The sequence below is a fragment of the Colletotrichum gloeosporioides genome (genome assembly GCF_011800055.1).
Source record: "Colletotrichum gloeosporioides strain Lc1 chromosome Unknown consensus_95, whole genome shotgun sequence".
Classification (NCBI taxonomy): Eukaryota; Fungi; Ascomycota; class Sordariomycetes; order Glomerellales; family Glomerellaceae; genus Colletotrichum; species Colletotrichum gloeosporioides.
The window spans coordinates 415,940-431,297 of record NW_025544740.1 but is presented as its reverse complement, the minus strand read 5'-3'; positions in this window follow the sequence as shown (position 1 = coordinate 431,297).

Genomic DNA, 15,358 nt, shown 5'->3' with positions numbered 1-15,358 from the left:
TTCTCCGCGCGTCTGTGTGTGAGAGCCAGAGAACAGCGAGGAGTGGTGTAAGGTGTAAGTAAGGGTGTGTGGTTTGTGAACCGTGGCCTGGTCTGGTCGGCTCGACAGGACCAGGACTAGCCCGCGGTCTGTGGGCGGAGAGACAGCGGGTGGTAGTGTGAGTGGGAGCTCGAGCTGACCAGCCCGTGCCTGTATAGTTAGATGGAGAGCAGCAGGCGTAGTCACAATAGCCTGCAGCCCGATGGACGATGGTCAATCTGCAGATATCTGTCTGGTAGGAGGGCGAGGGAGAGGCGCGGAGCGACAGACAGAGAGGCGTGTTCAACGCGGTCGTGGTAGGCGGTAGCGATGGTAGCGCTGGGTCTGAGTGTCCCTGGGTGAGATTAACCAGGTACGTATGAAGCCACAACGTAATAAGACAGTGGGGGAGACAAGAGTCAGTGAACGGGAGGGAAGTACATCATCCACGGGCAAGGTACGGGCTTGATGGAATAAGTAAGGTAAAGTAGGTTAGGTTGTGTTAGGTAGGTGGACGGGACGGAACCGTGGCCGTGGTGGCCAAGAAGCCAATCGCCAAAGACAACAGCGGGCAGAAAAATAAAATAAGGAAATCATAAAGACAGCTTCCTCCCCGTCTCCCCCTTTGGTTGTGGTGGTGGTGGTGGTGGTGTGGTGTATGTGTGTGCGGGTGCCTGTCTGCCTGTGCCTGTGCCTGCGTGTACAGTGAGTGGTTGCGACTTGCGAGCGAACGAGAGAGCTCTCAGCAGCGGGAGCAATTGGATGTGCAGCGTGCAGCGCTCCAAATTTGATTGGGGAGGCGAAGGAGGGATGGTTCAGGTGGGAGTGGGCAGGGAGGGGTGCACGTTGTCTCGCATGTCGGAGCCGGTAGCAGATGGCAGATGGCTGTATGGGTATGTGTGTATGTACTGCGTCTGAGTAGTGCGTAGTAAGTGTACATGTAGCCGGGAGCCAGGAAGAGGGAAAACCAGACTGACTGGTGGATGGATGGAAAAAGGACATCGCACACTGCAGAGTACTCCTGCACGGCGCCTGGGGTGAAATGGGACGGATGGGATGGGATGCATAGAAGGATGGATGAATGATGATGAGTGAATGGATGACAGGCCAACACCTAGGGGTGCTACTCTGCATCGCCGCACGCTCACTGTACGGTGAGGAGCTGCCCGCTGAGTGGAAGGCAGCTAAGGTAGATACAGTTACGCATGTAGAAAAGGCCAGAGAGAGAGAGGCCAGGCCAGGATCGATACAAGCCGCCGGAGTGAGTGGAGGGCCTGCGAAATTGATATGATGGAATCGTGGCAGAGAGTCCACGGTACGAAGAGTGTGTTAAATTGGGGGCTTGGGTGGGGGTTTGGTTTTTCCCCCTCTTCTCCTTCCTGGCTTCTTCTCCCGGACACGAAAAGAGACGGGACAGTTGTGCTCGAAAAACGACGACGATGTCTTGTTCAAAGGTGGCAGCCGTGGCATCTTGTCTTCCAATTTGGTGATGGATGACAGTGCCGGACTCGATAGGCTCGAATGAGCCAGAATCGGTTGGCAGCTGTCATCGAGGTGTTCCTGGAGCTCAGGGCGTCTTAGCAGGCGAGGTAAGACAGCCAGAAAGCGGTACGTAGCTGCACAAAGCATGGCAAGCGTGGCGGCCAAGCTCCAGCCAACAGGGAGGGCACGCAGAAATGATGGTGTGCCGCCGCCGCAGCACAGTATGCCTGCCACGGGTGTCGCTCTTGTTGCTGCTCGTGGTAATTATGGGTGGTGGGGACTCCTGGCCGTGGCCGTGGTCGTCCAGGGTCCAGGGAGGAGGGGGAGAGAAGCAGATGAGCGGACGTGGGTGCGTGGAACGAGGGGCCACGGGGGACATGGGGGGAAGAAAGGAAAAGGGAAGCAGAAGAGGGGGGCGTGAATGAATCATGACTGATTGGGGTCGAAAGAAGGTTGTGGGATGTGTGGAGAGGCGAGCGGAGGGATCGACCTGCGAGCGCAGAGAGATGAGATGACGGGTTTGAGGTGGTGGCATTGGATGAAAAGGAACCGACACCTGTTATTAATCGCCAAGCCGGTCTGCGGTCTGCGAATACGCAGGAGGCGGGAGTCGAGGGCCATTCGCCGTCCGATTCTTGGAATGCAGATGGAGATGGAGATGGGATGAGGCCAGGTAAGGTAGGATGAAAGATGGAAATGGGATCAGAATAGAATGGAACATGAGGCAAGGGGCCCGTATGCGTACGTACCTTCGACGGATGCTCGAGGGTAGGCAAGGTGGGTACGAATAGGGCCAGATAGGTACGGATAGCTTTCTTTGGGCAGGCAAGGAAGGCCGCGCGCAGGTAAGGAAGCGTCCAGTGTGTTGTGTGTACATCTGTACATCCGATATCCGTACTGCAGCACTCGTCGAGGTGAGGCAAGCAAGGTCGTTATCCATGGGCGGTATCCGCTCATTGGTTTCCATCTCCGGAGACCCTGCCCAACGTTGCAGGGCAAGGAGGCTTACACTGCCGTACCTAGCTGCTCGGTAAGGTAGGTAAGGGAAGCGATGCTGGGCATTGGTTAAGTCCCTACGGAAGAGGAGATATTCGCAGCATGCTGGGTGCAGGCTTGCCTCGCCTGGAGCCGCAGAGATCCGCCGCTGCCGTTTTGCAATTCTCCCATGCCTTGTCTTGGCCTGACGTGCCTGGCTCTGTAGGGTTCGGTGGCTCTGTGCGGACATGCGTGTATTTGTCTCGGATGTCTTCTGAGATTTCGATGCACCACGAGACAGTGATGCACGATTAAGGTAGACCGGGAAGAGAGGGGGTGTCTTAGGGAGGGAAATGGTGGTACGGGACCTCGAGAAAGGCAAGCGGCACGTTGCGCCCTAGCGCGTGGCCGGGACATGTAAATGTGGGCGCCGATATGGATGACATGCCGACGAGCATGCCAGGCCGAGGCCGGGCGTCGTCGGTACGGGCGGGTGCGAGATGTCTTGATATCGTCCTATCTCGCCTGTCTTGCTTCACGACGATAGGAGCCAGTTGCAGCTCAACTTGACGCATAGTTGGTTAGGCCTGTCAGCATTCGTGCCTGCGTCGAGTCGAGCTGAACGATCCGCAGTACAAAGTGCAATGTGCCACACCTGGGCGAGAGACACATGCAGCAGCGCTGCTGTGTTGCTCCTGTAAAGCGAGGAAAGCCTGTCATGGCGATGGAGATTGAGTGGTTGCAACCCAAAGCGAACTCGGGCTTCTCGTTCTCGGTATGAACGCATCCCGAAAAGGAGAAGTCCCTCTGCGTCGTAACGTGGTGTGCCATTGCGTCGGTCCTGGATCACGACTCTTACTGGGCGGTTGGCGAAGGCGCAGATGAAGGCACTGAAGAAAACCAGCATGTGCCTGGCTGCCCTGGCATGCTTCAGCCGCTATCCATGGATGGCCCGTCCTGTGCCTGGTCATCGGCCAAGATGAAGTTTAGCTAACGAGCGGTAGCCACTAACCAACCCGTGGCTGACGGGCTGGCCGGGCGGGCAAGGCGAGCAAACGAACGGGAAGAAGGGGGCTGAGATGGGATGAGAAAATGGAGACGGACACGGAGACGGAAATGGAGCTAGGGCTGTAGCTGGAGCTGGAAATGGAGCTTGTCGCCCTGGAACAGGATCTGGGCCTGAACCCAGACCTGGAGATGGGGAGAGTACCTACGTACATAGAGTACTCCGTAGACACGAGGGACGTAAGGAAGGAGGAGACGAGAGGACAGCATGGACCAGGATCAGCGGCCGTTGGCGAAGGCCCTTGAAGCCGCCGTCGCTGTCCCCGTCGCTCCATGGCTGTTGCCGCCATCACGCTGACGTCTCCAGCAACCTGGCTGTGGCTGACTTTGACTTGACACCCTGCAGGCTCTACGTGCGAGCGCGATTGGTATTGTGAGCTTGAGGATGGCTGTGGCCATCCGTGGCCTCGGTCATGGAGAATTGCGGGTGAAGGACGTGCACCTGAGACGGAGATTGACAGAGGCGCCGGCGGCGGTTAGTCGTGTCGAAGCTTTTTCTCGTTGTAAGATAGGGCCGTTGAATACCAACGCCTAGCTCAATGACTAGGGCTCGGGCGGCAGAGACAATCGCTTCCTTGACCAGGCACTGAGTGGGCGGAGGCCTAGCCAGGTGGTTGAGAAACAGAGAAGTACTTCTTTAGGTAGGTAAGGTACGCCGCTCGTAGGTAGAACATTTCGCAGCTGTGAGACAAAAAGTACACAGGGACACACCCATGCTTCCTTTTCTTGCCTTTTTTTTCTTTCTGCGTACGAATATTCGCACCAAGACTCTTAGACTCCGAGACTGAGATCCGCATGCCCATCTGCCATCTTCCAAGGGCCGAATCCCGGAGAATGTTCCGAGAGGACGTAATGTAGGCGACACAAACCAATCAAGCTTAGGTAAGGGATCTTCAAGCCTCGGCTGGTCATTCTGGTACTATCCGTATTTTTGGCGGGAATTGTGGCTTCCGTGTCGGTTCATTGAGATTGAAGCCAAGGACACGGCGGAGGAGGAAACGCAGATCCTGATGCCGGTTCTTCCACCAGGCCGGTAAGAGATTGGTGGTGGCGGCGGCGGTGGGTGAGGTGGAATTCAAATGCGAAGGTTGTCCACGATTCCTTGACATGACCTCCCCTAACCCAAGGCGCCACTTAGTTGGCACCTGGCCAGGCGAGTGCCATTTTCCGTCCAAAATGCAGTGCAAGCAGGCATGTCAAGGACACCCGTGTTCCAGCTGCAAGGGAAAGAAAAGAAGCGTGACGCGTGATGCGGTACGTACTCGTCACCTCAATGTTCTCCGTCGGGGAGGATGGGATGACCAATTTAAGGCGTTCGATCAGTCCTGGGAGCTACCGGCGTAGTCGCCCAGTCTCGAGGTATCTGCAGTCTTTTGTCTCGCCCTCTTGACATTCTCCTTCCTTGCCTCTCCTAGGCTTGCCTCCTTCGCCAGGTTCTGGCCGTTTCCGTGCGTGCGTTGGCGGTTCAAACAGGGTCTCATCCGTTCAGATGGGGTGCTTTCCCGTCCACGGATGCCAGTATTAGTAAAGACTCCGGTTCGACAAAGGATCCGCCTCAACGGCCGATTGGCTTCCTTGCTGCATCGATGGGGTTGCCCAGTCTCCTTCTGGTAAGTCCCCGGGCACCTTGATCATGGCCATCGCCATCACTACCGCCTTTTCTCTCCGGCGCCAGGTATCCGCAAGACACCGGCTTCGGTTGCTTGGATCATTCACCAAAGCATCTCGCTCAACAAAGACTTGGTAGGCTTCCTTCCTGCCGTTGTGCTGGCTCGGCGCTTGACTCTGAATCTTTCACCAACGTACCGTCGGCTTGAAGCAATTCTCAACAACGGTCCCCAGGTTTGGTCTTCGGGTTCGTCGCTGAAGTTCAACGGCCGCAATTGAGGCTAAGCTACAGCTTGGACGAGATTTTGTGACGTTTAGTTGAGTCGACTGAAACCGGAAGAGTCTGGCTCGAGGTCTCGGTCGAGAGGGCAGAGCTGTTGCGGCTGTTATTGAACGTGTTGCAGCCAAAATACTGGCTTTGGGCCTTGGTCGATTCGGGCTAAACCATCTGCATCAGTGTCGGCGTTTCTCCTCGTTGTATGCCCGTTGCAACTTGCAAGCAACATGCTGACCACAGCAAGACCTGCCCAACGATTCCGTCGCTCCTCTTCTGGTGCGCATGAAAATTCAAATGGCTGCCGCTGTCTCTTTCCTTGCAAGGTCCATTTGTCGTCTCCAATCAAGAGCACTCTCGCATAGGTACTTGCGGGAGCTAAGACGTCAACCCCCGCCAGCGCTCAACGGTCATGAATCGCACCATTTCCCTCTCAGTTGAGCCGTCCGCATCAGAATAGGTAGGCTGGCCCCGGCTATCATCCGCCAACACAGTAGAGCCGTCCCGAGATTTTTTACGTCAAGGGTTTGGTCTCGCCAACCGCGGTCATCAAGCTGTCGTGAAGGCGGAATGAAAAGAGCAGATGGGAGAAGAAAAAAGTTGTCTCCACCCCGGTCGTCTCCAATAACTTCCAGTACCAGCGACCTGACGGCAAGGTGCTGAATATGCAACTCCAATCTCCAGCCATCCATCCATCTGCCTTAGTGCTGGCCCAAGTGTTGCGCCGCGCCCCACGTCATGCGGGAACGGCCCAACTCGGGCTGGCACAGCTTGGGCTGGGAGGCCAGATACGTACTAGGCACCGAGGTCGATGCCATCGCCAGCCAGTGCTTTCGACAGATACGGATACACTTGGCTGGTTGACATTGGGCCTGGGTGTCCGGTGCCCTGTAGCGCTGCAGTGCGTACAGAGGGGTGTGGTGTGGTCTCCTCCTCACGCATTCCCCTCACCACTAATTTGTTCCCCCATTCACCGATGGCAGGGCCAGGGCCAGCTGTGACCTTCAGGTGGCTTTGCTCGATGACCCTTCATGGCTTCGCTGTCATTGCTTCTGCTTTTGATGTTGCTCCCGCAGTACTTGCCCCATCATCTTCCAGTCTCCAATGTTCGCTTCTTCGCAGACTGTTTTCTTAAGGGGGGGAACCATATTGTTTGTCAAATCATTCCTTTCGGTTGTTGACGGAAGACGATGCTGGTTTTGGCCAGTCGTAGATGTCCCAGGACCGTTATCTATGCAACAGTGCCATGCTGCGGAGTAGGTAATTAAAAAGTACCGGCATCGCGAAAGCATTGCGATGGGGATGCCCAGCTAAAGTTGTCCTTCTGCATAATACACCCGACCTTCCAAGCGTCTCCAAGCGTGAAGTCTTGAATTGGAAGGATGCTGGCGACAGGGGTTAGTTAATCGAGTACCGGCTCTCCTCATGCAAGAGACCTCACCACCATCTTTGGGGCGAGACGAAGCGTCCATGCGGCGGCAGCAGGCATGCGGGTTGTTCACGTCATGGCCGCACCCGTCTTCTCGTTTCTTCCGTTGTTACAACCGCCATTGGATCATTGGATCCCACCCACGCCCGCTCTGTAGCATCTGTGTGTATGCCCAGGATTCGGTGAGCTCAGGCACCATTGACAGTCATATCAGCGAACTGAGCATCATTCTTCGTTCGCAGTCACAGTCCCTCTCTCTAAATCGCAAGCGCTCGTGTCTAGGCCCCGGGTTGACTACCCCGCCAGCAAGATGACGAACGATATCCCCAGGTCTGCCTCCAGATGAGCATGCAGTGGGACGCTGCGATTGAGTTCGTGGCAAGCCGAGTGCGTTGGAGGAGGCGTGACGTTACCATGGTCATTGGATGCACCGCTCAAGCCATGGTTCATCGAAATGACGCGAAGCGGAAGGCCTTTCCGTGGGTTCCAGATCATCGAGAAGGTTAAGCCTTTCGAGGGACGAAACCCGATAAGAACCAACCGCTTTCTTTTGGTCCTGTCGGGTTTAGAGTTTCATTCCGTAGGGCTTGATTGTCAATAATATGATCGACTTAATTCCCTATTCAAGCTCGTCGCGCACCCCGCAGCTGTCGTGCAAGTTGTCTGAGAGTCTGTTACCGTCATGCAGCACTATTACCCCGAGATTGCAAAGCTGTTCGTCTGTCTTCATAGACTTCGTCGTTCATCTGAAAGCCACATGCCCGCCCACGCCTCTTGGCATGTGCGACGCCATTTTGTTGTTCTTTCCACTGACGGCGGCTAATGTTCTGTCCACTTAGGCCGTTGGCATGTGCTCAGTATTTGCAAGGTCCACCCTTGATTGTAGACGTGATTGTAACGCGTCCTACCAACGATCGTGGCTGTTGTCTCGCAGCGAAATGAGCTCCAGGTAGCCCGTTAAGATTGTCTTCGTCAACGTCCTGTCCGTCCTGTCGACATGGTCGGAAGCCGGGAAGCCTAACGACAGGGTTCTTTGCTTAGTGCCACGCTGACGACCATGCCGATGTGGGGCACATCAAAGCCACTCGGTATCGAGCCAGAATTTGAAGTTGCCCGTGTGGGATTAGCTTCGCCGTGACAAGATGCAGATGCCAGCGGTCGTCACGTCACCTTAGTGAGTCTCTGTTCCTGGTTTTGCACGCCCATGCGCGGCTCTGGAACCCATTTCGAAGATTCGTGTCCTAGCCACAAGAGTGCGCGTCTGCATTGGTGGTGTTCTCGGTCTACTCTCCAAGTAGATTATGCACTAGAGAGGTGTCAGAGTTAAGCAAACACCAGCCGGCCCCAGTATCGATCAGCAACTGCTCGGCTGACTTCTGGGCTCTTCGACCGCTGGCCTGGACCCAGTCGTCCGCGCCGTCAACAGGTAGGCAGCGCCACAGAAGGCCTTCTCCACCCTGGCCCCGGTCTCCAAAGCTCAATGTGGACACTGCTGACTTTCGTCTGATCATGCCCTGTCCAGATCCCTGGTTCCATCCACCTGCAGCCACGTAGTAGATCATCAGGTCCAGCTTTCCAGGAACGATAAATTGCGTCGCTCGGCTTGTGCCGTTACAACAGGCATGACCAGATGACTTCAAGCGATGAAAGCCAACGACGTCGCGCATTTTTTTGATCCTTCGCTTGCTAGAAATCGAGGTTTCTGACGATTTGCCTTCTGACGGGACCTGTGCTTGCTCAATCGCCCGAAGATCTGCTGCACCTGCTCGTCTGAAGTCCCCATGTAATGTTTGATCTGCTGCGGTTCCCCCGTGTCCTCACCCATATAGTCAAAATCGTCCGAGGAGGGAGAACCTTATTCGATGTGTTCTCATGGGATGCAGAGCTCTCGGCAATGCTTCGAATTTGACGTGGCACATCAGTTTTGACTTGTCGCAGGTTCCCGAGAGCTTGGTACTTGTCTGCATCACTCCCAGACGGCCCTTCCGTGCTGGGTTTGCGAACTTAGGGGCTATGAGATGCCCAGGGACAGGTTCAAGGACAGACGGTAGATGGTTTGGCTCGCACATTGGGCGAAGTTGCCGCATCGTATCAAGTTCGTGTCGATGTATGTCTCAGAATACTCCCCGCGACAGCTGTCACTGCGATAATCCATTGCCTCTGGTCAATGCGGCCAGGTTTCTTCCCAGACATTCTGACGCATATTTCGTCTGACCTCAGCACGTCAACGTCGCCATCCACATGAGCCTGGGATCATGCTCAGAGGGAACGACCGGGCCACTGAAATCCTTGAGTCATCTCCTGCCGTTCTCGACGCCTTTGTAGAACTTTGGCGCTTTCTCAACGAAAGTTAGCTCGTAAAATTGAAGTCGTTAATCGATTTTCCGAGGTCGGTTGTAGACGATAGTCGCCGAACTACAGGGAAGAGGGCTCTACAGCCACTAGAGAAGACGCATGCAATGCGTCGACGTGCTACGGCTCGGAGCCCCTCGTGCTCTGGGGACGGTTGTATGGAATGACCGTGGATTCGGTCGGATCTTGGAGGCCAGGTCTCACACACACCCCTCTGCTCGTGTCTAAAAGCAACCCCTCCCACGAAGCTCGGGGTGGAGAGACGGAGGGGGCAGGGGTAGAACGGGACATGCCCTGGCACGTTCGTCAAGTTGCGGGAGGTTTGGGCGCGGGTCGTTGCAACGCTGTGGAAGAGAAAGGTTGTGCCAAAGCCGGGTCGCAACCTGGCCAACTGCCACAGCACAAGTCGAAGTGTTACGTGTAATTTGGGTTAATATAAGTCAGGGGAAAGCCAGCTTCGCAATGCGCTGGAAACGTCGCTCAAGCATCGAAGCAACAGTGAATGAGTCAACATCCTGACGGCGGGTTAAGCTCAGGGTCGGCGGCCGCGATGCGTTGCGGAGGAAAGGCGCAAAACATGCCGGGAGCCCCGACTCCCTGCGTTGATGCTTGGTCGCTTGTTTGATTCCGCCCGGAGGTTTTTTTACCTTTTTTTTTTTTTTGTCCTCTCGTTCCGAGAGGCCCATGTGCGGCATCCAGAGGAGGCGCAGTCATCGGTCGGAAGTGCCGCCAGTGCCCACAGCAGCGGCTAGGTCCAGGCATGCACCATGTCTATCCATGATGAATTGGTGCCGACCGAGGGCCTTTTGATATTTGGGTGACGCAGTGTCTGGGTTAAACAACGAGACGCTGCCAACAGTGCCAAGCTTGAAGCTTTTGGGCGCTCAAGTAATTGAAGAAAGAGGCGGAGGAAGCGACTCGTGTTGAGGCTCGCTAGGCGCGGGGGCCGTATGAAAGGAGCGGCGGGTGTGAGAGACGGCATGGCAGGGGCCAATGGTTGCAAGGGCAAGCGGTGGTACTGTACAAATACGGATACAGAGCAGGTGATGGTTGTAAGTGACAGCGAGTATTGTCGAGGTCATCTGCGACAGTGCCGATTCTGGCAGGACAGTATCCGTGTAGGCAAGTGTAAGGCTGATTGCCGGGCAGATAGGAGATAGATGATGGAGCTCCGAGGGGTTCCGTTGCGGTTTGATGGTGTAGGTATGGCGTGCCGTGTGCCGTCTGCTGTAGCAAGCCGCAATTGTGTCGTGGTGGACCAAGGGCTTGGACGGAAGACTGGAAGGACTGAACTCCATCGTATCTGCGCGTGGGAGGGGAAAAAAAAAAAAAAAAAAAGCAGCAGGTCTGGACCCAGAGCTAACGTAGACCAGGAGGATGACGGGCATGGGGCCAGAGCGGAAGGCCAGGGTGGGTGGCAAGATGCGCAGCAATATTGGACGGGGGTTGCGTAGAAGACGAGGTTATTCGGAGATGCCATATTCAAAGAGGTCGGCGGCAGTGGCTGGGTTGCGGTGGGCAGCGGTGAAGGTGGACGCGAGCGCCGAGAAGAGAAGAAGCCCAGTCCCGTCGACGTGGGCAAGGTTGACGATGGCATGGCCCCAGTTGCGTTCGGTGAGAGAGGCGGGGTGGGTTGTGGTGGTGGTGCGGCGCCAGCATCATGACCACCCATGGATATCGGACGAACGTGGGACGGGATGGGACGGGATGGGGGCATGCATCGTGCCAAGCTTGCAGAAGGAAGAAGCCACGCCAGATGGAGCAGATGAGGCAATCAAGAATACGATCTCACAGCTGGGGCCGAATAAGGAAGCAAGCAGCGGGTAGGTATCCGTAGTGAGGTCCGTAGCACCTTTGACGCCTTCCATTCTACGACGTACGGATACTGCGGACGGATAGTGCTGGTAAGGAAGGCGTCACTCGACTGAGGGAAAGTAAGGTCACTTCAGGTGGTGGACGAGAACAACCCACCTCACAACGTCATCTGGTGGTCCTGAACATCAACACCACCTCTATCAGTAACTTCTAATGTTCCAAAGCAGTATTCTGGAAGGAAGTTCGCTCTTTGCGTTGGCGATAGCTACCGTACCTAAGTACCTAAGTACCTTGGCTTAGGAGGTCACCTGCTGATGATGAGATAAGGTACCATATACCTAAAGTACTCTACCTCATGAGGTAAGGTAAGGTACACACAGGTGAGTGAGGTGTGGCTCCTTCTTTCAACGACTGTGCCTGCCAGATCTGGCAGTTTGAGTGACCTTGGCCAATCATGACAATTTGCTCACAGATATCCCCACTCCCGGAAAGACCCCACTGCGTGAAGGCGGGCGGGAAGCTGCAACGGCGCTCGGAACTTTTTTTTTTTTTTTTTGTACCTGTGATTTTGCCCTCTTCTTTTCCTGCCGTTCGCTGCCATCAACAATGAACCCAATCGCTACCTACAGATACTCCAGCCTCACTTCGCTCTTGTCAGTCGTCTCGCGCACCACGCGGCAGGCAAGATGACGGCGTATTACCGATATCTCCACAGCGGCATGCCAGCCGCATGTGGACTGGTTTGAGGGGCCTGTTTTTCTTCTGTCCCCGTGTTCACTTGAAAATTCGTACTTACTTGTTGGTGTCTAGGCACGTAGAGTACAGAATACATGCCATATCGATGGATACCACCAACCAACGGCTAACGAAACGACGCAGAAGGACGGGTACAGAGTCTGAAGGACTCAAAGCAGGCCAGGTCTTTCCTTTCGCAAGTCGGACATCATCATCCAACTTAATGAAATGCTCCGACAGAAACACCCCAGACCCAGGGTATCTCGGGCACAATCTGCGGTCGACAGGGGCAAACATCAGACAAAAACTCCCCGGCGCGCATTCCCAGCCTTGGATATGTTAAACGAGAATGGTGGAGGGGCGGAGGGGAGGGGAGCTGCGAAGGCCCATCCCCTGCCCCTGCTCCCCCGTCGCGTTGCGTTGCGTTGCCCGCTGTTCGAAGCCCGCACTCGCCGTCTCGCGCCTTGAGGGTTGAGCCTTGAGCCTTCCAAGCTTGTCACTGAGGTGCATTTCGATGACGCCTGGAAGGGCTATCTAGTGTCCTCCGCCAATGTCACTTGCCTGTAAAAAATAACAGGACAGGACCCCAAGACCGCCCAAAGTCAAAGCCGCATCCCTTCCTCGCAAGCACCTCCCTGGCACACGCCAATATCCCTACGAGGAACTAAGGCAGCCTAAGGCGGCCTGCTGGGAAGGACCAATTTGTGCAATTTCAAGTCCCTCTCAGAACGCTCTCTGAATCGCGCGCCAACAGCTTCACCCCCAAATCTGCTCCACTTCACCTGAATTCCTAACAGACCTCATCACTCGGCCGAGTACTGAATTATCTGCACGACAAGGGATGCGCCCGGCTCACATCCTGCAATCAATCAAATTATCAACCGGCAACCCCCCAAAAAACGAACACCTCTGCGAACACAGAGTACCTAATTACTTACCTCCTCTTGTCTGCCCGCAGAAACATCTGTCAACCGTCACCGAACCCGACGGCAAGCAGGGCAGGCCCAAGTAGATTGATTGAGACCAATCTCTCTCGCCTCGCTCTCTGTGTGTCCTTCAACCACAGATTCCACCTCGAACGTCATCTGCCACACTGCCACACCTTCGGCATCAATTCAAACTGGTTGGTGACGAGGCCAGGGAACGACAATGACCCAACAACGGCACAAGGTCAAGGCCCCCGCACAAGTGCCCAGCTGCAGTTCCAGCGCTGGGTTCAGGCTCACAAACTCCGAGCTCTGCTTCCGTACCGCACCCGATGCGAGCATGTCAAACTTGTCATTCCATCTTTTCTCCGGCTCACGATTTCCCCGACCCGCGGCATAACGAGTCGCAGCCTGTGACGATCGTCGCCAAGCATCCTTGCCTACCAAGTTCGACCCAAATTCATCGGTTCCATCTGCGTCTGCGTTCCCCATCTCTCTTCCCCGCTGGCTGCTCTACCACTCTCCAGGTCCAAATTGCACAGGACTTTGGCGGCCTTTCATATGGCTGTTGAGTCCCGACCGAGCACCTTCACCGACAGATACTACTCAGAACCACATGAATGATACCTCCTCACCTTACCCACTCTGCGCTAACCGACAACGACGCAACGGGTCTCCAATTCTTTCTATATGCATCCATACGCCGACCCCAGCATCCATGTCAACCGCAAAAGAACTCCGAGTGCAACTCTGCTGAAGCAGCTATCAATGCTGAAATGGCGGGAGGAGACAAGATGGGGATTCAGATGCAAAGACTACAGACGAATGGCTCCATTCAGATGAACACCTCGCCTCCATTTCCCCCGACTTGACGACTTTCCACCCCACTTCCATCGCACAGGAACTCGACGAAACTCCCCATTCGCTCATTGAAGTAATGGCAATGTACTGATATAGTGGTTTTCCCAGCACGGCCATCTGCTGCAATGCGATTATTCGGGGCCAAAGTTGCACTCGCCAACTTTCCGAGAGCAAGGACGGATACTGTCTCGATTCGACTTCTTCCCAAATCGGCATGACACACGCATCTCACTTATCAGTTTTCCCTCTCTTACAGGGTACCTGTCTGTTGGCTTCTGACGCATTAAGGAGGCACATGGAAGAGGCACGTTCAGTTCTTGAAATTGACGAGTCGGCCTACCTGTCGATTCATTCCTGCAGCCAGTCTCAACGGCATGACACTAGTTGATGTCAGTGAGCGGCATTTGAGACATGCGTCGACTTTAACGACAAGCTCCAAGCCCGAGCCTGCGACTGGGTCTGAATGGTAACTTGCTCACCGTCAGATTGTCGTTTTGCTTGACCGCCATTCGTACGTACTGACTCAAGCACGAAACCGGGGCATTTACGTCGGCCTTATTGTCCACGTCTGCCGAAAAGTACCAACGTCACGAGGCCTGCGCTTCCTTTTGCCAACCATGTCGTCAACTGCATTCAAGAAAAGGCCCCGCCTGTCACGATGCTGCTATTGCACCCCGAAAAACGGTATGACAGGGTAGAGGACCCTGATCTGGTCGGGACTTGACAGATGCGCTCGGGAATATCTTCGTTTCTCACGGACCTCCTTGCGATCCCGAAAGTCCTCAATCAGCGCACGCGATCCAGACAAGCGCTGTCTTAACCAACCTCATGTATTGCCCAATCGTGTCAACCCGGAGAAATTTCCCTCGTCCCAGGAACCTTTCAACCTGGGACACGATGTCCCAACGCCGTTCGTCGGATCGGGTATTGCTCTTAGCGCAATAAGTCCAAGACTTGTTCCAGGCGCGGACGGGACGGGGGCCACGCAAAAACTGCGTACGCATAACACTTCTGGGCTGCGCTGCATGAACCTTCAGCGGTCAAGTCGTGCCAACATTGTCGCAAACCCGTTGATGCGAGGCGCTAGGGCCTTGCGACATCCCCAGCATTAGCTACCGTGATGTCAGATCATAAGCGGCGATACCACCGTACGGGCGAGCTACCGAAAAGGGCGTTCGCCTAGTCCTCAACAGTACCAGCCAGTTGGGAATATGGTCAGTCTTACAAGGCCCTGCCTGTCTGGTGTATCATCCTGCAGATCGCCAGGAGGTTGACCCAGCCCCTCATTATTCAATGCACAAAGATACATGCCAGAATCAGTCCGAGACCATGCTACAATAGCTTGTCGGCAGCAGTCGGTCTTCGTAATGAGAATAAACGCAAGTCAACATGGGCTAAATCAATGATGGCAGCGATTCCCACTGGTCAGAGTCTGGGCCGCGGAAGGCGTGGATGAGCCTCAACCATGGGCATTCGCAACCATCCTTGCAAGGTTGATTGGCTGAGAAGATGGGACGAATTTAAAATTGGGCGACAGGGGACCATGGGACGGACTGGTACCGAATGTGGCCCCGTGTCTGGCTCCAGGGTGGTTTGGGCCGATCGTCGTGCCTGCTGTCCTGCAGCGGAATCCTGAGTCCCGGAGCCCTATATCTGATCTCACCCTGATCATAATATAGCTGGGTGTGCCAGATTCGGTTGCTGCCACATGGGACGGGCAGCAGAGGAACACCAGGAATACTCACCAAGAAGTGAGTATCAACAGTGATGAACATCCGGAAAAATTCGGCGTCGACGAGACGCTGTTGACTGTATAGC